At 33.9% G+C, this 24039-nt stretch overlaps 1 long non-coding RNA gene across 1 annotated transcript in view; it reads right to left on the bottom strand.

Annotated features, from left to right (window-relative positions):
• Window positions 1-20432: 20432 nt before the first annotated feature.
• Window positions 20433-24039, bottom strand: part of LOC114486983 (uncharacterized) — a 216998-nt gene continuing 213391 nt past the window's right edge. Inside the window, exon 4 of the long non-coding RNA XR_003681527.2 lies at window positions 20433-20619. This is a non-coding gene — a long non-coding RNA (uncharacterized lncRNA). The remainder of the gene's footprint in view (window positions 20620-24039) is intronic.

The following is a 24039-nucleotide window of genomic DNA, read 5'->3' on the forward strand; positions in this document are numbered from 1 at the left end:
AATTGTTAGTGTAAGGGTTAGTAGATTATGCTTATTCGATAACATTTAACAACAAAAACGTTGTGCAGTATTTTGTTGATTATGCTAAAGCAAGTGTTTTGAAAAATCACTAGCTTTTTCAGGTCTCTAATGCTTGCCTTACTGGGGGAAGGGGAAAACAAGAAAGGAAACATTTCTAGAAAAGCCATTTTGGTAATATCTGAGACAATGCCATTCTTATTTCACTGGGATTTTATTTCATTCTTGTAGGCTTAACATCTCACTGCATGAACAAAGAAAATATCATGTGAAAAGAGCTTCAGGCTAGCTACTTCCAAAAGGATTCAACCTTCCGAGTGCTATCAATATCATCCATACACCCACACAGTTAGCACTTTTGAATACATTTACTGAAAACCATTAATAAAGCAACAATCTTAGTCTGGCTCTTAACCATGTGTCACAGTGAAATAAGTTCATGTAAATCTGTGAACTGCACGACAATGATCAAATTAACACTCATTTTAAGAAAAAATGCCCCTTAGGCTGAAAAATAATTAGGAGTCTCTCACTATCTTTTCCTAATAAAAAATCACGATATTATTGTTGACTGTGCTAATAAAACACCTCCCGTGACCCTGATGCAGCTTGATGTAAAATGTAAGGACTGTTCCATTGTGCAGTCTCGCACATGTTTTATTGAACATTTCCATTTGGCTCTTCATCTATGAACACAAGGGCCATAGAAACTGCAGAACTTTTGTCAGAGTGCAGTGCAACTCTCACTTGTTTATTACTGCCCTTAATAAAACCTCCACTCTGAAATTCGGTATCTTTGAAAGTTAACTTTTAACTACATAAGCTGAATATTTAGAGCTTTGGAAATGAGTAGGAATAAGAGCAAGGGACAGAAAAAGCAAACAGAGAAATTCTATTTAGTGCAGAAAAGCAGCCCACGGTTGGCACCTATGTTGCCATAAACGTCAAGTCTGGGATCTTGGTTTTCAGAAAAACATTATATTGAGGAAGTCATAATGGTCACAGATTGCTCAACATTTTTCCCTTTTGGTGACTCATATCCACTCCACAACTACTTCTTGAACGTTTTTGAAGGTCTAGGAGGGACAAAAAGAAGTAAAAATATAATCCCTGTCCTCAAGGAGCTTATCAAGAATTTGACAGATTGGGGTTTTGTACTGAAGTGGATGATGAGCGGATGTTGGTTACTGATGTTTCCAATATGCAAATTGAGGATGAAGTATCACTTTATCTTTGAAAAACAAAACAAAACACATAAACCTGATAAGGTCAGCAAACTACTGAAGCGTGTGAATTTTTCACATTGAACAGCGTCTGGACATTGATATCATGGTTCAGGGAAATCTGCTTATAGGCATCAGCACAACTCAGAAAAGGCTTTTGAACAAAGGTGAGCAAGCTATCTTTTCCCTCGAGTAGCTTGTAGTTGAGTGAGGGAAAATTCATGTCGATAACTAATTATAATACAAGCCAGGATATGGCGAGGTATTCTACTGACCATTTACTTTATAATGAAATATTTTGATTCTTTTTCGTAAATTCTTAGACCTTTGAAGTAATGAGTAATACATATATTCCTTGGAAAACACTGAACACTTCAGGCACACGTACAATTTTAAGGTAATTTCTATTTTTTAAAAACCATTATATTCGAAAATATATATTAGTTTATAGCAGAGAGTAAGCAATTGGAAAGAAAAAAAAGGTCAAGCTTACAGGAAATGTTAGAGTAAGGGAGAAAATATTTTTGCAAACCAAAGAAAGTTTTGTTTTGCTTAATTTTAATTGAAGGAACATCTCAGCATTCTTCTAAACTTCCTTTTCTCAAAGTGTGCTCCATGGAATACTATATTAAAAAATGTTTTGAAGGTACAATAAGTCTGGAAATACTTGGTTAAGTCAAGTTAAATACATTTCAGAATTTAATATGACCATGTGCATTGTGTCTCTCTAGGAGAGAATGTTCCTTTTACAGAGCATCTCAAGGCATTGTAGTTTCATGGAAGAAAGCTTGGGCCACATGTAATGGTAGATGAGAACAATAGCAGAAATTTCAGGTCCCATTCCAGCAAGGTGTGGATCTAGAATTCCAGATTTTAAACACACTCTCCTGTGATTTCAATGTAACTGCCTGGCATCAGACCTTGGACAGATATTTGAGAATCTCTGATACTAAAGCTGAATTTACATTTAGATGCTACAGGTGAATCAAGGTTTACAAATACTAGTTTCAATATAATACTAGACATTAAACCATTTTTTAGAAAGTCTCTCAATGGGCAGAAGAAAGTGAATGCTTTTCACAAATACTCTCTGTTGTTGGGAGATTGGGATTGACATATACCCACTACTATATATAAAATAGATAACAAATAAGGACCTATTGTATAGCACAGGAAACTCTACTCAATACTCTGTAATGACCTATATGGGAAAAGAATTTAAAAAAGAGTATATATACTCTAAAAGAATCTAAAAAAGGGTATATATATATATACATATATATATGTATATATATATGTATAACTGATTCACTTTGCTGTACAGCAGAAACTAACACAACATTGTAAATCAACTATAATCCAATTAAATTTTTTAAAAAATACCCTCTGTTGGAAGAGAGAAAATTTTTCATTACTTGGGCAATGCTCTTCTTAACATCATAACAATGTTAACAATCTGGCGGGAAAGAAGAAGGAGGATGTTAAAGTTCAAGAGATATGTCTGGTTACACTTAGCACAGTTGTCATCTACACTGCTCACTGCTGCTTTCAGCATGGGGTGAGTTCCATTGGGCTTTTTCTTTTTTCCCTCCCCCAAATATCACCTTCCATCTCTCTTCCTCTCCCAGGTTCTAAGAAGCCAGATACTCACTAAAGAGAAACTAGGGAAGTGTGTCATTGCTTTGGCTATTACAAGCTGCTGGTGTCTAAATACTAAACATTCCACCCTATGTCGCTTCCACTTTCTAAGATACACAGACTGTTTCGATAAACTATTTCCACTCTTTGAGTTTTACAACTTTAGGTATAGCAGGAAACAAGCCCACGAAGGTGATAAAGAAAAGGAGATGGAACTGTCAAAGAAGGCCAAAGGCAAGGAGCAAAAGGAAAAATGTGTATTTTTTGAAAAAGTCAAGTCTATAAATTAAATTGTTTTCATCTACTTTTTTCCCAAAAGGTATGATTTGTGTGACCAGTGTTGTCCACAGCACATAAGATGGTATTGACACTGATCTTTCTAGAAGATCAAGGGTAACACCACTGCTCTTAGGATAATTTTAAAAAGGAATTGTGGGGGAAATAGATGTTATTGTCCTAACATCTAGCCAGAGTTTTCCATTCTACTTCTCACTAGAATGTGAGAAACACTGACAAAACTAAAGCCTCTGTTCAAAGAATTCTTGAAGGAATGAGTGCAATTCAGAGTTAATAAATCACCACAATTCAAAATCTGGTATCTCATATCAGTTCTTAAAATAATTTATAATGGTTTATTAAAAATGTACATCTTAAATCTCATTTTTTATTTGTAAAAATTATTTTGATAACACACATTTCTGAATCAATATACTTTGAGGAACTAAACCTTTTGTTTATAAAAATTCTTCAGTGTATGTAACAAGCAAAAATTCTGGCTCATGGTAGCCAAATGATGCATGGATGGATGAATGAGTGAAGATAGCTGATATACACAAATACAATTCCTCGCTCAATTATTCAAGTTCTAGCTGTGAATTTTATCTTGATTTGCCACTGTGATGTAAAAAGTTTAAATTATGCTAATATGCAGCTTTGTTGTTGTTTCATTATTCTGTCTATATAACAAATCATCCTCAGTCTTAGTGGCTTAAAGTAATACTTTATTATCATCTCTCACATTACTGTGGATCAAATGGACTCAGCTGGATGATTTTCACTTGGAGGTTCTCATGGGGTTGCAAACAAATGGTGGCTGGTGCTGGTGTCATCTAAAGGTTTGATTGGGCTAGACATTCAAGATGGTGGTCAGTTCATGCTGGATGTCACATGGGAGCTCAGCTAGAGCTGTTGACTACAGCATTTACATGTGGCCTCTCCATGTAGCTCTTTTATGTAGCTTCTTATAGATTCTTAGAGGATACATCGAAAGTACAAGCATACAAGTGATCCAGGGGTAACTGCAAAGCTTCTTACAACCTAGTTTGAAAGTCCTGGGACATCACTTTATTGCAACCATAGAAAAAGGCAAGTCACTAAATCCAGGCTATATTCAAGAAGCGAAGAACTAGACTCCATCTCTTGATGTGGGAAGCAGTGTATACACACAGGGAAGGCAAGGAATTAAAGGTATTTAGCTTGACTATAACTTTTTAATTGTTCTTCTGTCTTCAAAGATATAAACGTCTCAAAGATATTTCAGTGAAAACAGTTCTTTCTTTTGATATAAAGAGGTCCAACACCCTTCCAACTCTTTCCATGTTTATCTTCTGAGGCAGAGGAGAATTAGCAAAACCTACGAACAGGATTTAACCTCATTTCAATCAAGTATAAACATTGCCAATAATTTTACGCCCTGCCATAGATGGGCAAATATGGCAAATATTTAATAAACTGTGAAGCACAAAGAAAATACATCTACCTTTGTTCTACCAAGAGTAACAGACTATTAAAGTGGATGAAGAATCGTATTTCTTATTTCATTTACATCTCCATGGAGCAAATATTAGTAATTTTGCAGAAGAGGCTCAATAGGTTAAGTGATTTATTTTCCCCTTAAATTGCACTATTAATGAGTAGTAAAACTACTACTGGAAATAAAACTTCCAGCCTGAGGATTGTGGTTTTTTTCACTACACATGCTGCTCCAATGAAAAGTTAACAACCACTGTGAAAACCTGTGGAGAAATCGGAGGTGAAAGAGTGAAGTTGGAGGGGAAGAATACGATGAAGTATGAGCCAGGGATCACTGTACTGAGAAACTTTTGTTTTACTCTTAATTGTTCCAACAAATATTTTCTACCACCCTATATACCCAGAGTGACAGTCTTATAGCAAGCACTGTCTGGGAAAAATTAAAAAACAAAACAGGACTATAGATGTGGGGAGTGGAGGAAGAGAGAATAATGTCGTGGAGGTCATGGAACCAGCAGCCAGGATGAGGCTCCGAGTGGCTGGAGATGGTGTGTGGGAAATACATTGACAAGTGATGAACAATGAGATACATGGAGAGATGGGAGAGGTGACCCCTTCCCTCCCTCCATGCTCCCACCCCTGCTGCTGAATAGCCTTTTGGGTTTGTATAGAGCTTGAGGAAGACTGAAAGAAAAGATGAGAACATCCATGCTGCCGGCTGCATGGCACTCTCTGATTTTTTTCTCTTCCCACTGTTTGAAAACAAAACAAAACAAAACAGCATGCCCATAGCAAAATGAATTAATTTAAAATTTCAGTAACAGCCAAGAAATATAATGTAACAAATGAAACACGCTACTTCCTAATTATATAAGTATTATGTTTCTATTTCAGAATTATGTTTGTAGTTCAATCTTAAAACAGGGAAAACGGTATGAGCAAGTAGCTACTTTGATTCATTTCATTTCTCTAAACAGTATATAATTGTTTTAAAATGGAGTTAATTTTTTTCTTATGAAAAACACTGACAAATAAAGTTACAAAAAATAAAGAATATAATGAAAGTGCTAAATATCACCTATTACTCTATTATTCTTTACAAGTGATTTATACATGTTACTAGTTAGAAGACTAATCTAGGCAAAATATTGTTCATAAAGCTTAAAATCTCAGCAAAACCCACTTCCAAAAAATAAGGTCAAATAAGCAACTTTTCAGTTATATATTTTTAAGTAAACTGATTTATAATCTTCAGGGGTTAAGTGGTCTCAAATTCTTTTTATAACATTGCTGTACATTTTAGTTCATGAGAGAAAATTGCATACATTAAAAGGATACCAAATTTAATGCCATTCTTTATCTGCTTCTAATTCTTATCTATGCATTCATTTATCTATATCCATCTTAACCTATTATGAATAATAATTTCTATTTTATGATCCATGCTTTTTTTTTTTGCTGCAAAATGCACAAAAGTAATTAAGCTAAACTGAAACAATTATAGAAATACACTATTCAATAACGGAGTTGCCAAAAAAGTTTTACTGTACCCTAAGGAGGCAAAAAAAATGCCTATACAGCAGTAATATCATTCCACATGTTACATTTATTCCTGCAAGCCAGCCAAGCTCAAATTAATTGTACTGACTAAACTTTTCTTCCTGGAGAAAATTAAAGATATGCTGTTGTCAACACTTGAGCACAACCTTGCCGACACTTAAATGCAGAGAAGGGTGTGACATCCTGCCCCGGCTGCCTTGCGCTAATTAATCACTCTGGTATTTAGGACCATTCAAGCAGACAAATTAATGGGGAATAATTAGTGTATCTTTGTTCCAGCTCAGCTTTGCACACCAGACACTCTCGGGGAGAGAGGGGAGTTTGCAGAGCGCGAGCCATTAGCACGTGCATAGTTTCACTTCTGTTCAGCAAGTTCTTCCGAGATTAAGAGAAAAGCCAAATTAGCAGACGTGTGACTGGGGTTAGGACACCCTTCTGGAAAGAAAGCCCTCTGTTTGGGTATCAGCTTTCAAGAGCAAGTTGTTAATACAGATACTGAATTTCATGAAACAATTAAACCTCAGGGAAAAAATAATTTCGGAAACCAAAAATAAGTCTTTTAAAAAGTATAGTGAGCAAAGTTACTTTTATTTATATCATTTATATTTATATATCACGGAGATAAATTCAATCTCCAGAAATTCTATACTTTACCTTATTATTGTTTGGTTTGGTGCATTTTTATTTAAAACAGATTTTTATCAACAAATAGTATTGGTAAATTTTATAATGAAATAGTGTAGACCATTTAACCTCTCTGCAGTTAGTGAGAACTCTCTGCAGATACTCCCTAGGGCCATAAAACTTAGTTTCTTCTGATAGGAATCATAGGGTAGAAAATTCAGACAAAGTCTCCATACACAGTCAGTGTGACCAGCACAGTACTGATTAAACTCTGTCCCAGTTTACACCTCTAACTGGTTACGGCGTGCACATGGGCTGAGCTAAGGCACAGTTTCTTACCAGAATATATTTAAAAACGAAAACCTGTTGAAGGTTACTAGATTGAGAAAATTTCATGATTTGGTCTCACAACTAAAAACAGAGAGAAAATCAACTGATTTATGATTAAAAATTCTCCCAGATTAAATCTGTTTTACTGTAATATGTAGATTCCTTCCCTCACCAGACAAAAACATCTGATTTTTCCACAAATAATACTTCAAACACCAGATTTTATTCTGATGATAAATTATTTCTGAGCTTTTTATTGAATAACAGGTTGTTATATAAAGAACTCATCTAAACATACTGCAAATAATAGTGTGAATATATGTAGGTACATTCACATAATCACACTTATTTTGATACCATATGTGTGAGTAATTTTTAGTTCCGTTTTTTCATTTTTCTGAGGTTTATGTAAGGGAGGAGTTTGAATACATAAAATATTTTTTCTGTGTTCAATGGCTATTTTCTACATTTCTCTACCTAACTCTCCTGCTTTGTTCCTTAAATAATCAAGGCAAGAATGACTGCTGTAGCAGCGGAGAACATTCCTGCAAATTCCAAACCCACTGTAGGAAGGTTCAGACCCCTGATGGCCTCACTCTCAGAGAGCAAATGTACCGCGTGAAAGGGCAGGTCTGAAAGGGTCAGGCTCTGATGTAAAGGAGACCACACAGTGAGAAAACAGACCACATTTGGAATCAGGTTATCCATCCTTTTGTAAAGAAATTCCACCACCAGAAATACAAAGATGAACTGAGTGTGGGTCATCTGTGAGTGGGTTTAGTCTTGTTAGTAGCACATCACATAATCATAGTGTCAAAGAGGAATTTCCCTACCTGAGATACGTCATAATTTACCACACCTAACTTCCAGGTGTCATAAAAAGATGATAGTGTTAGGCATGATGCTCTTGAATTTGTGCTGGTAGAGAGGAAGAGGAAAAAAAGTCAATTACAAAACCACACAGTCCCACAATTTCTTAGAGGCGAGAAATGAATCTCTCTCCGTTCTCCTCTGAGATACTAAATTACTGCCTACCATAAGCCCAGATGCCATTAGAAAGGCTTCCATCCTGGGAGTGGGTCCTCCTAGATCTTTGAAGGTGCCTAATCCTCATTAAAGGCAAACCCTGGGTGTAGGAGGGGCTGTGCTGGCATCAAGGCACCTGGCAATGACTACAAGCACTGGCCCCATGGGCGGCTGCCGCTGAGCAGCAGAATCTAATTTAGTCGCACCAGCGGGAGCAGGGGTCAATGATTTTATATTAATGGGGATCACGACAGTTCTAAGCTGTGGCGTGCTTTGAAATAAGTGTTGTACAAGGCAGCAAAGAGAGCTCGGCTGAGGAAATGAGCTGTGTCACTGTCTCCTCATGCCTTGCAGCAAACACCGGAATGTTTTTAGTTGTACAGACTCGGTGCCATCATAATATTTTATAAATGACAATTACCTATTTCATTTGGAAAAACTCATACTCTTAAAGTATGCTGCTAAAGATGCCGCTAAAGATAAGAAAATTACTTTCTAATCCAAATAGAGTCCACGTGTGTGGCCAACGAATGAACTATGAATGGGATGCTCAGAGATGAAAACGAACTTATGAAAATAAGCCTGGGCATGTTATGGGTAGTTGTTGTGATGCTATTGAAAGATAGTATATCATTACAGACTTTGACGTATTATGTAAGTGTCTACACCGAAAACAAAAGAGATGGAGAAGGCGTTAGAGGCAATGATTTTAAATTATGATCAATTATTCAATCTTTGAAGTTGAAAGCACTATTACCACACTTACCCAAAATTTCTTTAAAATATAAAATTTTCAAATTTATTTTCAGGAATACCAAGTTTAGACTTTCTACTCAATTTTCAGCAGATCAATATTAATTTTTTTCAATTAGTAAATGGGGGCAAGGAATTATTTTTGTCAGCATCTCTGAGAGTAAGGAAAAAAAGCAAAATAGCAGTTCTCCCAGGCCTCAGGCATGGTCAGATGACAAGGCATAGGATGCACTATATGTGGAAAACAGTAAAGGTGTAACAGGAAAGGAGCATTAGATTTTCCAAATTTCTTTTGAAGTAAACAGGTCAGAGATAGCTGAGCCAACAAGGATAAACATGTAAGCTGTTCCAAATATGATTGATTAGGGGGAACTCTTTCATTAAGTGGATAATAGCTACCTGAGAGTTACAAAAAATATTTAGCTGTGTAAAGGTGGCATATTGATCAGAAAATTAAAATCTATTCTCAAAAATGGCCACTTGGTAAAACAGTTAATTAATGTTCAATATTTCTCCCATGCCCAAGAAGAGTCTCGGCTGATCTTTGGGATAAGTCAACCATTACTGGAAGATAAAGTGGTATCACAGAACACTGAATTACATATCATCTAAAAAATACTTTCTATAAAAGAAAAGCCCATCTTGACTAGTCTATTAGAGATGCACTTTCCAAAGATATCTGTGAAACAATAGTGCCATGACAGATGTTCTATGCAAAAGCTCACACACATTCAGACATATATATATATTCTGCAGTCAGATACATTTAAAAAACACTGCACTCTAAGTTCTTTGTATATGCCTGGAGGACATTAGCATATTAAAGGCTCTGAAAAGTCCTAAAATAAAGACCCATTTTAGTTTCCTTAAGATCTTTATCCATCTAATTAATTTTATGACTATATTATTTTTTTCTCCCCTGAGTCTATTAACATCCCCTTCTCTGAAACACATTTTGGGAAATGCTGTAATATTAGAGTTCACTGAGCTAGTGACATGCATTTTCATGAAGTGGAACTAGTAGATGTAATCTCAGCCCCAAGCTTATTCCCTTGTACACAGGAACTGGTTAATGGAAGGTTTGGGTTGTTAATTATAATTTAATTAAAATTGCAGACTTTCAGAAAGTATGCTATAATCTACATGGTATTTATAAATTAATATACCAAAAAATTGGAGAGACACTCTAAAATTCTCAGGAATAAAAGGGCGGAGGATAGTTGGTACATTTCTATCTATAAATGTGAAGAATGGGAGCCACCAAAGGTTGGGTTTTGATGTGGGGACTTGACTAGTTCATCATGCTTTTAAATAATTTGGAATATGGAATGATTTGGATATTCCATATCTAGAGATACATGTAGTTTTGTTGGGACCATCCAAGCCACGTCTAGTTAGGCAAATGACCTCTCTCCAGCACAAAATATAAAGGGCAACAAAAAACTCAGTAATCAAGATACCTAATATTTTTAACAATATTTTTCTTAATTAAAATTTATACAGATAAATCAATGGAAAACAAAATATCAGTATTTTAAATAAAGACAGGATTAGTGTTACAGATTTTTCCTTTTGCTTCAGGCTCCAGTATGGCTCAGCATGGCACTGGGTATAAGCAAGTACCAGTGGGCTTCCCTTCCCTGGTGGCGCAGTGGTTGCGCGTCCGCCTGCCGATGCAGGGGAACCGGGTTCGCGCCCCGGTCTGGGAGGATCCCACATGCCGCGGAGCGGCTGGGCCCGTGAGCCATGGCCGCTGAGCCTGCGCGTCCGGAGCCTGTGCTCCGCAACGGGAGAGGCCACGACAGAGAGAGGCCCGCATACCACAAAAAAAAAAAAAAGAAAGTACCAGAAGACAAATGGCAGGAAGAAAGAGCACTTAATTGGGAGTCCAAATTAGTTCTGATCATTTCTGCCAATTAATAGCCATTTAACTTTAGAAAAAAATCTATCAATATACCATGTCTCTGTTTACTCATCTACAGGGAGAACAGCATTTCTCAAACAGTTCTGAGAAGCGTTCCTTCAATGAGACATTAATAGGTGTTCAGAAAAAAAGGAAGATGGGTAATATTTTTATATCAAATATATTTGGGAATAGCTATATCAAATTTGGTCAGATTTCTTTACTACAGGACTTCCCAGAATTTTTAACATGCTAATATATTTCATTTCTGCCTTATAGGAAAATAGAGTATACAACAAATAGAACATTTATTATCATCTTGCATAGAGTATGCAAAATGCTAAACCAGGCAATCTAAGTTCCCTCCTCCCTATGGAACTATGAAATTCTAAAGAGGTTTTTCTTTTTAGAGGTCATATGCATAGAGGAAATAGGAGTTTAGTATAAATTAAAACTTTATAGAAAAAATAACTCTAACAATGCTTACAGAAATCTTTATTTCTGCAAACATTTATAGCATAACAAAATGACTTTAATTTCTCTAAAAACAGAAGATCTACATGTTGGCTTCAATAGCCAAAAACAAATGTTAGATTAGGATTGACATTCTGGTATTGAAACCTTACAAGACACATGTGAAGCATGGAAAGTGAACAGAGTAGAAAAATGAACCACCGTAAGCAGATGACAGTAGACAGAAAGGGCTATTTTACAGGAACATATGTTTTTAAAGATGTTTCAGTTTTGAATATGAGTTTCAGAATTAATGTTACAAAATATTATCAATCATAAAAGAGATAGATAGATAGATAGATAGGTAGATAGATAGATAGATAGTTGACCCTTGAACAACACGGGTTTGAACTCCGCAGCTCCACTTAAATGCGTTTTTTTTTTTTTCTTCCAATAGTAAATACTACAGTACTACTTGATCATCGGTTGGTTGAATCCCCGGATGTGGAACCACGGATACATAGGGAGGGCTGACTGAAAAGTTATACTTGGATTCTTAATTGCACAGAGGGTGGCGCCCCTAATCCCCTGGGTTGTTGTATATACACATACATAGACATAGACAAAAATGTATAGATAAATATATGTAACAAATGGGTATTGAAACTTGAAAGGAATACTTTTAAGGTATATAAAATAAACTCATACTCAGAGGTCATAAAATGATATCACCCTCAAAAATTATATCAATGGCTCCTAAAATGACTTAGGAAAAAATGATAAAAATAGATCTATGGTGGATTAATAGTACATTGCACAGGTTTTCCGAAGGAGCTCAATATTGAGTAGCACAACTAAATATTGTGCAAAGAATCTCTTGGAACCTATGTCCAAAACAAACTACTGAATTGGAACTTTCATGAATATCAACAAAGATATTATTTTTCTGTTTAAACTTTGTGAGAATTCCAACTGTTTTCTTCTATAACCCCGTGCTGATTTTGTCAATCTATAACTACCACACCTAATGTTTTCAGCTCACTCTCTTAAACCCCATTTTCAACAGCCCTTGACCCCAGAGAACCTATAATCCATTGATTCTACTTGATTCTCATGGTCCTAATCACCTTCATGTCCCCACTTTCCTCCTTACACAGCTAACTTCCTCAGCCAGTTATATTTTCTCCCTCACATACACTTCCAACTCCCTCACTCCTCTTTTAATTCATTGTACCAGATGGAAAAACCACCAGCCTGGTTAGATTCAACTCTGCCTATTCTGGCACATATGTTTGTACTGAATGAAACTGGAGAAACACACGCAGACACACAGACACACACACCCAGTGCTTTCTGAACTCACTTTACATTTATAATCAGAAACCTCAGTTGTGTTCTCAGTGCTCAATGATACCATATTTTCATTCATTCCACTCTCTCCATCACCTAGAATGATGACTTCTTCACACCTCCACCTCCTCCAGTTCTCCAGTATTTCCTCCCCCATATTCGCTCACAGCAATGACTGGGAAAGTAAAAACACATAGAAGAGAATTTCCACAAGCTTATCCCAATTTCTTCATAATTCTAGCAACATGCTTTAGTGACTATATATTTTGCCTTTTCTTCTATTACTGTGGATGACTTGTCCTTACTACCACATAAGGCCAACTCCTCCATTTGGCCATTGGATTGCATCACATATGCCCTAATCAATTTTATTATTCAAACAGTACTTTCCTCTTTCTCATATCACTCATCTTATTTTCTCTACAGCTCTTCCATCTCTGGGCCTCATCTCCCTTTCCAACTTCTGTCCAATATCTCTCCTTCCTTTTACAGCAGAATTCCTCCTTTAAAGACATTTACTCTCATTTTCTCCTCCCATTTCCATTTGAAATACTCCAAAAAGATTTTGCCACTATCCACTACACCAAAACTAGGTCACCAATAAACTCTATTTTGCCAAATCTAGTGGTCAACTCTTGCCATCTATTGTATTTCAGCTATAGGTAATATTTGACAGTTTTCAAATCCATTGCTACCTCAAATCAAACCACCATTATCTCCCGTCTAGATTATTACAAAAACTTTCAGCTGTTCTCTTTGCTCCTTCATTGCCCCCTACAGTCTATGCCTCACTGCAGCCAGAGCAATTCCATGATAAGGTAAAATATACCATCACACTTTTATGCTCAAATTTCCCTTTCCTACTCACAGTAAAAGCCAAAGACTTCATAATGTATAAGGTCCTGTTTTGGACCCCTATTACCTCTTTGGGCTTGTTACCTAAACTTCCCCTACCCTGCCAACTCAGCTCATTACCCCTATAACCACATTGGCTTCTCTGTTATTCTCAAACAAACGAGCATGCTCCCAACTCACTGCCTTCAAATTTGCTGTTTCCTATTCCTCTATAATCTGGACTTCAATATTCACGTGATTTGCTTTTTCCTTTCCTTCAGGTCTTTAGTCACCTGTCACCTTCTCAGTGAGCAACTCCCTGGACACCTTGTCTAAAATTGTGCACACACACACACACGACATACTTCCTATATCACTACTCTGGTTTTGCACCACTACACTTATCACTCTCTAACATACTATATATTTTACATATTATTTTCTTTAACACCTATTTTACTTATTTTATTTTACTCATTATTTACTATATATTTACTTATTATCTATTAATTTTACTTATTTAGAATGTGAGTTCCATGAGAGCTAGTTTTCTCTCTTTGGTTCTATTTACTGCTGTATCTTCAGCAACTAGGACATGGATAGAATATAATAGGTGCCCAAAACATATCTGTTGAATAAATTAAATGAATGAATAATAACTTCAGTTGAAAACTTTCATCTAATTATAATAATTAAATAATTTGTTCAAAGCTACTATATAATATTCTAGTGAGTATGATTAGAAACAATGTAAATGAGGTCCTCGTTTCTCTTATTCTAACTTCATATGGCTTCTTAAATTTTGGAAATCGTTTGCTATACAAAGTTTTCATTTTTATATTATCAAACATGCTTATCTATTATTATTTTTGGTAACTGGATTTCCATTCTTGCTTAAGAAGACCTCTCACAGAAACCCAGATTGTATATATAATCTCTGAGATATTTGTGCAGACTCTTTTAAAAACCATCTAGAATTTATTTTGTACATGTTGTATTATAGTAGTCCAATTTATTAATTAATTACTTCTACTTACACTCCTATTTATTTAGTCTTCCACATATAGTTTAAGATCATTTTATCCAATTCCCATAATAGTTCTGTTTGAGTTCTATTGGAATTTCATTAAATTTAATAATCAATATTTGAAGAATTAACATTTTTACCATATTAACTCAAGACTAATAAATGATATGGGTTAATAGTTCTCTAGTTTATACTCTTACACGTGTCCTAGTTGACAAATACATACATCCATGTAATCACAATATTGATCAAGTAACAGAACATTTCCATATCCTCAGGATACAGAAAGTACTCTTTTGTGTCTGGCATTTGTATGTAGCCTCTCCTTAGCAGAAAAAAAAAAAGAATTCTTCTTTTTAGAGATTCATCCATATTTTTGGATGTTTCAGTAATTTGTAACTTTTATACTGCTGAGTAGTAATTCATTGTATGAGTACATAATAGTTTGTTTACAAATTCACATATTATGACTCATTTTGTTGATTTCAGGTTTTATATGTCATGAATAAAGCTGCTATGTATATCCTTGCACAAGTATTGTATAAATATATGTTTTCAATTCATTTCGTAAACATATAGGATTGAAATTGCCAAATAGTTTTCCTAGGTTTTCTACTTCCACTAGAAATTTAAGGAAGTACCTATTGCTCTGAAACTTTGCTAATAATTGGCACTGTCAACTTTTGTTTCTTTCCTTTTCTTTCTTTTTCTTTTTTTCTTTTTTTTTTTTGTTTTTTTGTTCTTCTAATAGGTGTGAAGGAATGGTCCACTGAGTTTCAATTATTTGCATTTCTCTGGTGGAGAAAAAATGTCGATCAAATTTCCATATTCTTATTAGCTTGTATATTCTATTTTGTGAATGTTTTGTTCAATTTTTTAAAACTAATTTTAAAGGGTTAAAATCCTTTCATTTTAAATAATTATTCTTTTATTATTGATTTTTAAGTGTATTTTACATATTTGGGATGCGTATCTTTTATATATTGTTTTCATTCAATTTTATCCTTGTAAATTTGAAAGTAATACTATTATTTACCATTTGATTGATAATCAGGCACATATTTCTCTATCATGATTAGAAAAGAAAATGCTACTTATTTCCCCACTCTTATGTACATCAAAATGCTTTACTTTCTTTTCCCCAAGACTTTTTCCCCACTGCAGTAAGATTAGTTCAGAGGAATAAATTCATTTCTTCCTGTTCTTCTCTTTTCCCATTCACATGAACAGGAGAGGTTTGGAAAATTTTACTTCCTTAATTCCCTCACCTGCTCATTCTCACTTTCAAGCTTAACCTCTAGATTTTGTTGAGATAGTTACATATTTTTAATTTAATATTATAATTAAAATTTCCTGTGCAGAATATTTGTTCTTTTTCAAGTCTTAATTTAGCATTTTTATTACACATTCACAGACAGTTAATTTACCCATTTGAATATATTTGCATGTATCTTTCTCCCACCTTCATATGTGGATAAAACAATTCTTGGTATGGTATATCATTTTACCAGAAATATACATTTTTCCAAAGTCAGGATTCAAAACTGGGTACATTTGAATAAAAAGTCTAAGTTTTAAACATGGTGCTATTTTCCCCTTTTAATCTCTCCCCTAATACCTTTAATAATCAGTTATAAAATTTACATATAATGAATTTCAATGTCAATAAAATAATAAAACAATGATAAATATTTTAAACCAAAACCTAATAATTTAGTTTTATTACTAAATTTAAAGCTTTATATTACTAAATTATATATAGTAAGATGAAGTATATGATATATACTCTATACTATGTGGTAATATAAATATATCATATAAAATACATATTACTATATTATAGTTTTAAAATTGTATATCACCACAACTTAACAAGTATTTAAATAGAGACATAAATTGCTCTTGGATATAACAGTAAAATTTTAAATGATATCAATTCTTTCTTAAAATTAATTTAGATAGTAATGCAATTCTAGTCAAAATCTTAAAGAGAAATTTCCTGAACTTGATATCATATTTATTTTAATAGATTGATTTTTTTTAAAGCAAATGGCAAAATGATCCTGAAGTTTACCTGCAAAAGTCACTAGAAAGAATAGATGTATTAGTCAACACTCATACGTCACATCATAATCCAAAATTATTCTATAAGGATTAAAGTGTTAGATGATAAAATAAAAAGTAGAGGAAAATTCTATCAGTTTATCTCTCAATTCTCTAGATGGAGACAGACTCCAAAAATAAGGGCAAATCAAAAAATTATGATCAGGTTCCCTGACTTCAGACTATACTACAAAGCTATAGTAATCAAAACAATATAGTACTGGCACAAAAACAGACATATAGATCAATGGAACAGGATAGAAAGCCCAGAAATAAACCCATGCACCTATGGTCAATTAATCTATGACAAAGGAGGCAAGAATGTACAATGGAGAAAAGACAGTCTCTTCAATAAATGGTGCTGCGAAAACTAGACAGCTACATGTAAAAGAATGAAATTAGAACATTCTCTAACACCATACATAAAAAAAAACTCAAAATGCATTAAAGGCCTAAATTTAAGACTGGATACTATAAAACTCCTAGGGGAAAACATAGGCAGAACACTCATTGACATAAATTGCAGCAATATCTCTTTGGATCCATCTCTTAGAGTAATGAAAATAAAAGCAAAAATAAACAAATGGGACCTAACTAAACTTAAAAGCTTTTGCACAGGAAAAGAAACCGTAAACAAAACAAAAAGACAACCTACAGAATGGGAGAAAATCTTTGCAAATGGTGTGACTGACGAGAGATTAATCTCCAAAATATACAAACAACTCATACAGCTCAATATTAAAAAAACAAAGAATGCAATAAAAAAAATGAGCAGAAGATCTAAATAGACATTTCTCCAAAGAAGACATATAGATGGCCGAAAGACACATGAAAAGATGCTCAACGTCACTAATTATTAGAGAAGTGCAAATCAAAACTACAATGAGGTATCACCTCACACTGGTCAGAATGGACATCATCAAAAAGTGAACAAATAATAAATGCTGGAGAGGGTGTGAAGAAAACGGAACCCCCTTACACTGTTGGTGGGAATGTGAATTGGTACAGCCACTAGGGAGAACGATATGGAGGTTCCTTTAAAATCTAAAAATAGAGCTACCATATGATCCTGCAATTCCACTCCTGGGCATATATCCAGAGAAAATCATAATTCGAAAAGGTACATGCATCCCAATGTTCATTGCAACACTATTTACAATAGAAAAAACATGGAAGCAACCTAAATGTCTATTGACAGATGAATGGATAAAGAAGATGTGGTATACATATACATATATATATGTATATAATATATATACATATATATATGTATATGGTGAAATATTACTCAGCCATAAAAATGAATGAAATAATGCCATTTTCAGCAACATGGATGCACATAGAGATTATCATACTAAGTGAAGCAAGTCAAACAGAGAAAGACAAATATCAATTATATTGCTTATATGTGGAATCTAAAAAAAAAGATACAAATGAATGTATATACAAAACAGAAATAGATCCACAGACATAGAAAGCAAACTTATGGTTACCAAAGGGGAAAGGGGTGGGGGAGGGATAAATCAGGAGTTCAGAATTGACATATGCACACTACTGTATATAAAATAGATAACCAACAAAAACCTACTGTATAGCACAGGCAACTATACTCAGTATTTTGTAATAACCTATAAAGGAAAAGAATCTGAAAAAATATATATTCTTTTTCCTATACATATACACATACAACTGAATCACTTTGCTGTACACCTGAAACTAACACAACATGTAAATCAACTATACTTCAGTAAAAACATTTTTAAAAAATAATTATGATAGAAAACTCCAAGGATTTGAGTTTGGTCAATAGTAAGTATGTTGAATATATATAAAGAACAATAAAAGGCAAACAGTGTTTGAGGAAATGTTACAAATTAAAAATAGATTTATAATATTAACATGTAAAAAGTTCTTTGTAATCAATAAGAAAAAAAACTAATAGTTCAAAAGAGCTACTATGATATGAGAAGGAATGTTTAATAAGCATATGAAAAATATTCAACCACATTTGTAATCAAATAAATGCAAATTAAAACTAAATACTCTGTTTTCATCCATTATAGTGGCAAAGATTTCTCAAGTAATAACTTTTTTTTTTTCAGTATTATACTTAGTCGGGTAAGGAGGAACCAAGAATTAGGCATAATTTCAAACTACTGGTAGACATTTAAGTTGACATAATTTTGCTGGATATCAGTTTTACACTCATAGTTACACTTTTGGGGATTTACTTTGTGGAAACGTGGTGAAGCAAACCAAAGATTTGTGAATGAGAATATTGACTGTAACATCACCTAAAGCAACAAAACACGGGAAACAACCTAAATGCCCAAGAGTAGGGGAAATATTAAATAAATTTTGGTACCTACACTTGTTGAAATATCATAGAGTCATTTAAAATCATATTTTAGATATTTAATATAATGGAAAATAATAAAAAATTAAGTTAACTTTTAAAAGTAGAGTATACAGCTCAATATTTAGAAGATTTGCAATTCAGTAAAAACAGTTTATGTGCACAGAAAAAAGACAAGATGCTAAATGTTAGTAATGTTTTGTACTTGAGGATATTATTAAAGATTAAAAAAATTTTTCTATTTAGACATTTTTCTATATTAGAAATTTTCTACTTATAAATATTTTTATATCAAAGCCATTATTTTGATATAAAAATATTTAATATCAAATATTTTCACTACAAAGTAATCAGTGGCAAATCAGAAATAGATCAGCTTTTAGAATGGAATAGTTGTTCAATAATATTGAATAAATGATTAGCACTCAATTCTTTTACATTTTATTGTGTTTTCTCTTTCTCAACCTTTTGTTTTCTTACACTTTGTTTCTATATCCTAATGTCTTGGATTAATTTCTTCACAATCTTTCTAAACGCTTTTTAAACGGTTGCTCACTGCTTTGTCACCATTTTTGTAAAGATTTAATTAATGACAATAATATACTGAGGAATTTTATACATTTGATATTATCAAAGATTAAAATTACATTCAATTTTATTTTTCAGTCTTCAGTTAAAAAAAAAATTATTAACAGAAAATGCTAAAGGGAAAAGCAGAGGCCAAGGGCCAAGTATAACAAGAGAATACTTAGGTGTTTGGGAAGTTCTTACTCTTTAAGGAAGATTGGATGAACAGTTGAAGTAAAAAGTCCTGGGCTGCTAAATTCCTAATCTTTATAAAATTAAGTGATGAAAGAAGTATTAACGTAGAATGATACTATAGGCTGAATGTTTGTGCCCCCCCCCAAAAAAATTCATATGTTGAAACGAAATCCCCAATATGTCGGTATTTGGAAGAAGGGCTTTGGGAGGTGATTAGGTCATGAGGGAGGAGCTCTCATGAATGGGATTAGGGCCCTTATAAAGGAGACCCCAGAGACCTTGCTGCTCTGCCATGTGAGGATACTGTGAGAAGACGACTCTCTATGAACCTGCACCAGAAAACAAAACTGCCAGCGCCTTACTCTTGAACTTCCCAGCCCACAGAACTATGAGAAGTAAATTTCCAAGTTTATAAGCTACTTGGTCTGTGGTATTCTGTTATAGAAGCCAGAACATACTAAGACAAGTGAGGTTTAATTTTTCCATGTGATCAGTTAGAAGTATTTTGCTTTGAGCTTGACTTTGATAAAAAGTTAAAGTGCTAGATTCAAAAATGGATTATACAAATGCATGTATTTTCAGTCTTTCCTACTTTTTGTTTAAGAATGGCAGCATATCAGACTTCTTATTTTTAAGCACATGGATTAAACATATCCATAAAAGCAGGTCCCCTACCTTGCCAGAATACAAAGCAGTTTGAACAAAATAATCTTAAGCGATACTTAGAAATTTTCTTAAGATCTTCAATAAAATCATAGATATATTGTGAACATTAGAGTTACTGCAGATAAAAAATATTTATCAAATATTTTCTGCCTCACTTACCAAATAGATAACTGATTTCAGTGCAGATGTGGTTCTTGGCATTACCAAGCTGCAAATTCTTAATTATGCAGGAAAGTTGAGCCTGAAAAGTAAAACAAAGAAACATGTATGAACTAATGTCAAATGTAAAAGTAAAGCCTGTTTTATGGAAAACAATTGATATTTCTCATTTTATCAAAAAAGAAGCAAGCTTACAAATTGATCCATGTAACATTTTCTTATAAATATAAAAAATCCACTGTCATTGCCTTTATTTTTTCCCTTAGCTTTTCAGGTCTGAATCTGACAGATGTGTATTAAATGTATCAATTGCATTTACAAAAAATCGAGTCTTTTAATTGCTAGAATATACCAAAAGATATTCATAACATTACCATTTCATCACAGTATATCGTGATATTTTATTCTTTTAATTGCTAGAATATACCAACAGATATTCATAACATTACCATTTCATCACAGTACATCATGATATTTTTTTAACTACCATTTTTATCTTGATACACTCTTTAACATTTTTTTTTTCATTTATACTGGTATTACACAAGCAGTACAATAGGCTGTAGTGGGTTTAAACTCAATACTTGTAAATTAATTCCCAGTTGTCTTCATAAATACTCTAGAGTATTAGAAGGATGCCAACTACATGAGCTATAAAATATTATTAGGAGTATATAGTGAAATATCTTTTTATGACATTTTACAAAATTATTTAATGTCACAATGCCTCCTGATGGCACCTTTATAGACGACTGCTACTTTAAAAGAAATTGATAAACACAGTAAAAAGCAGGAGTATTTTAATTTTGTGCAGTAAGCATCAAGTAGAAAGATGACTTACAGCTATTTTTCAAGGAATATTATAAAATGTGCCCAACTTTCAAGAGAATACTCTTGAAATAAAAATCTTGAAACATTGTATAAAACCTGCTCCTTTATTCAAAGATGGAAATGTGATTTTGTGTGTGTGTGTGTATATAAGTGAGCCTGAGTGTGAAAGATAGAGAGAGAGAGAGAGAAATAGAAATTAGAAGAAAATGAAAAAGAAGTATATAAATAAGAAGTCAAATGAAAAATAAAGCATCGTGTCTATTTCATGTTTTAGGAAAATTAAAGACAAAGCATATTAAACCAAAAGAAAAAAGAAAAAAGTTATTTCATTGTCTAATTCATCTGTACATTTTATTTTATTTATACCTCTTGACGGAAGTCAGAATTTATCACCAAATCATCCAACACTGGCTTAATATAATTTTTTGTCCTGTCTTGAAATTTCAAAATTCCACAGGTATCTTTAGATCTGAGTCCTTGTAGGGCCCAGAAGCAAAGGCATTCCTCCCCGTGTTGTTGAAAAAGAAAAGATTTAGTGTGAATCAAAAAGGAAATGAATGTAAAAAGGAGGGCAAAAAATGTCACATCTACAACTTGCCACTGTTGTTGGGCCTATTTTCCTTCCACTGGGTTAGTGACCTCAGTGCTTGCTACTGTCAAGTAAAATGGTCTGAGCGACACCTGTTTTCCCCAAACCCTTGACCCTTACTTGGCCTGCAGCTCTGACACGCCCTCATGCAGTGCATAGCAATGGAGTCAAGGAAATGGGCGGTTGCCAGGGGAACTGTGCCATACTTTTTGACTAACCACTTATATATTAACTCTCACCTCATTTGTGATGAAGAGAAATGCATTTTTAAAATTGAAGAGCAGTATTGATTAGTCTAAAAAGCTTTAAATTGGGTTTCAAGGTATCACAGCTTTATTCACTGCCACATGTCAGCAATGTGACTTGTAAAATATTTGAGACTTTCTGCAAAAGCATTCCGATTTTGGTACCTCAGTTGTAATACATAATCCAGAAACAAACAGTGAGCCAGTTTTTTCTCATAGGTTTTATAAATCTGCATTAAAATGTTAAATTTTCAATAAAACAGAAAATTACTTGACTCTGTTCAAGGAAGTGAAAGAATAAATGTTCCTTCCTAAACTGAAACATACAGAAAATACTGAGATGCTGCCACTTAGGCATTTAAATTGCTCCAGTCATTTTATTTACTTTTTTCAGACTCATCTTTACCAAAGTCATCCAGGCAGACTATGTGTGCGTCATATGTATTTGGTTCTTATAACGCCAAACTATCAAGAAAACATACCAGTTGGGTTATTTTGGTCATATGGATATGGATTTAAGTCCTAGGCATGACTTATACAAGGTGTATGACATAATGTAATTATCTAGTTAGTATTAAAAAAGAGACTTCTCTCCCAGGAAAGCGGGGTTTTGAAAGTAAACCACAATATTTTTATGTCAAGCAACTGCCCCAAATTATGAAGAAAGAGGAGAACTGGAAATGAAGAAACTAGAAAAGACCACAAAGAAATTAAGAGCTTTCCAGGGATTAATGTCCTAGAAGCAATATGGCAAGAGAATATTTTTTCCAGCTCCATATCATTGCACAAGGCAGAGCCACTCCCACTAAGGGCTGAAATCTGGATCAGAATAGGGAGGAGAACGGGCCAGCATGGAGCAAGGCTCTAGCCGTGGAGCCAGATCATCAGCCAGTACTCTCGCTTTCATGGCCAGCTTGACTACCAAGACCTGAAATGTGTCCAGTAAGGCCTAAGGCCTGCTCCTTTAGGTAGTGAGAAAGTTTGACTTTGAGAAATAGATGTAAAAAGGAATCAACACTAAAAGAGATTGTGGCTTCATTCTTGAGGGTACATTGGGAAAATAAGCCAGGGCAGATTAATGTAGAGCACCAAGTAGAAAGTGTCAACTCTGTCACCATCACCACAACAAACTAGTTATGTGTTTTCTTAGTGTGTGCTACTCAGTAAGTGCCAGAGTGGAAACAAATTTACCTAATGACCAACCTGGATGAAAAAAGACAGTAATGGGAAAATGTACGAACAGAAGCTATAAACAAGACAAAAAGTCTTGAATTTATAAAGTGGACTTAAATAATGTGGTAGGATCAGAGATGATCTAAAAGATATTGTTAGAGATAGGACTACTGTGAGGTTATTTTAAAAAAGAAAGAAACAAAAGGGCCACAGTTTTACCTTTAATTGATCTTACTAAAACACCATTAAGAGAAATAGCCGGTCGAAAGTGAACCATAACTCTCTAAAATACATTTAATTATTTTAAAATGTGCCTTATTTATTTTTGAAGATCCACACATAGTATCATTTTTGTCTTTTCTCCCAAGATAAAAGCTTCTGACAATTGAATCAGTACCTCTAACATTTTTTATGTATTTGCCCAGACATTCTAGTTCTGGGAATTTATTTTAAAATTTCTCACAAAATATAAAAATTGTGACACAAAGATGTTCTTCACAACATTGTTTATGACTCATTCATTCATTCAATAAAATTTCTGGAGAAATTTCAGTGGGCTAGGCAACGTGTCTGCTATTTAGAAAAAACCTAAATGCCATTAAGAGAGTAATCGTTAATTATGGTACATGCATATGATGAGCTATTATGTAGTTATTAAAATGAT

The sequence above is a fragment of the Physeter macrocephalus genome, chromosome 10 (genome assembly GCF_002837175.3).
Source record: "Physeter macrocephalus isolate SW-GA chromosome 10, ASM283717v5, whole genome shotgun sequence".
NCBI classification, from domain to species: Eukaryota; Metazoa; Chordata; class Mammalia; order Artiodactyla; family Physeteridae; genus Physeter; species Physeter macrocephalus.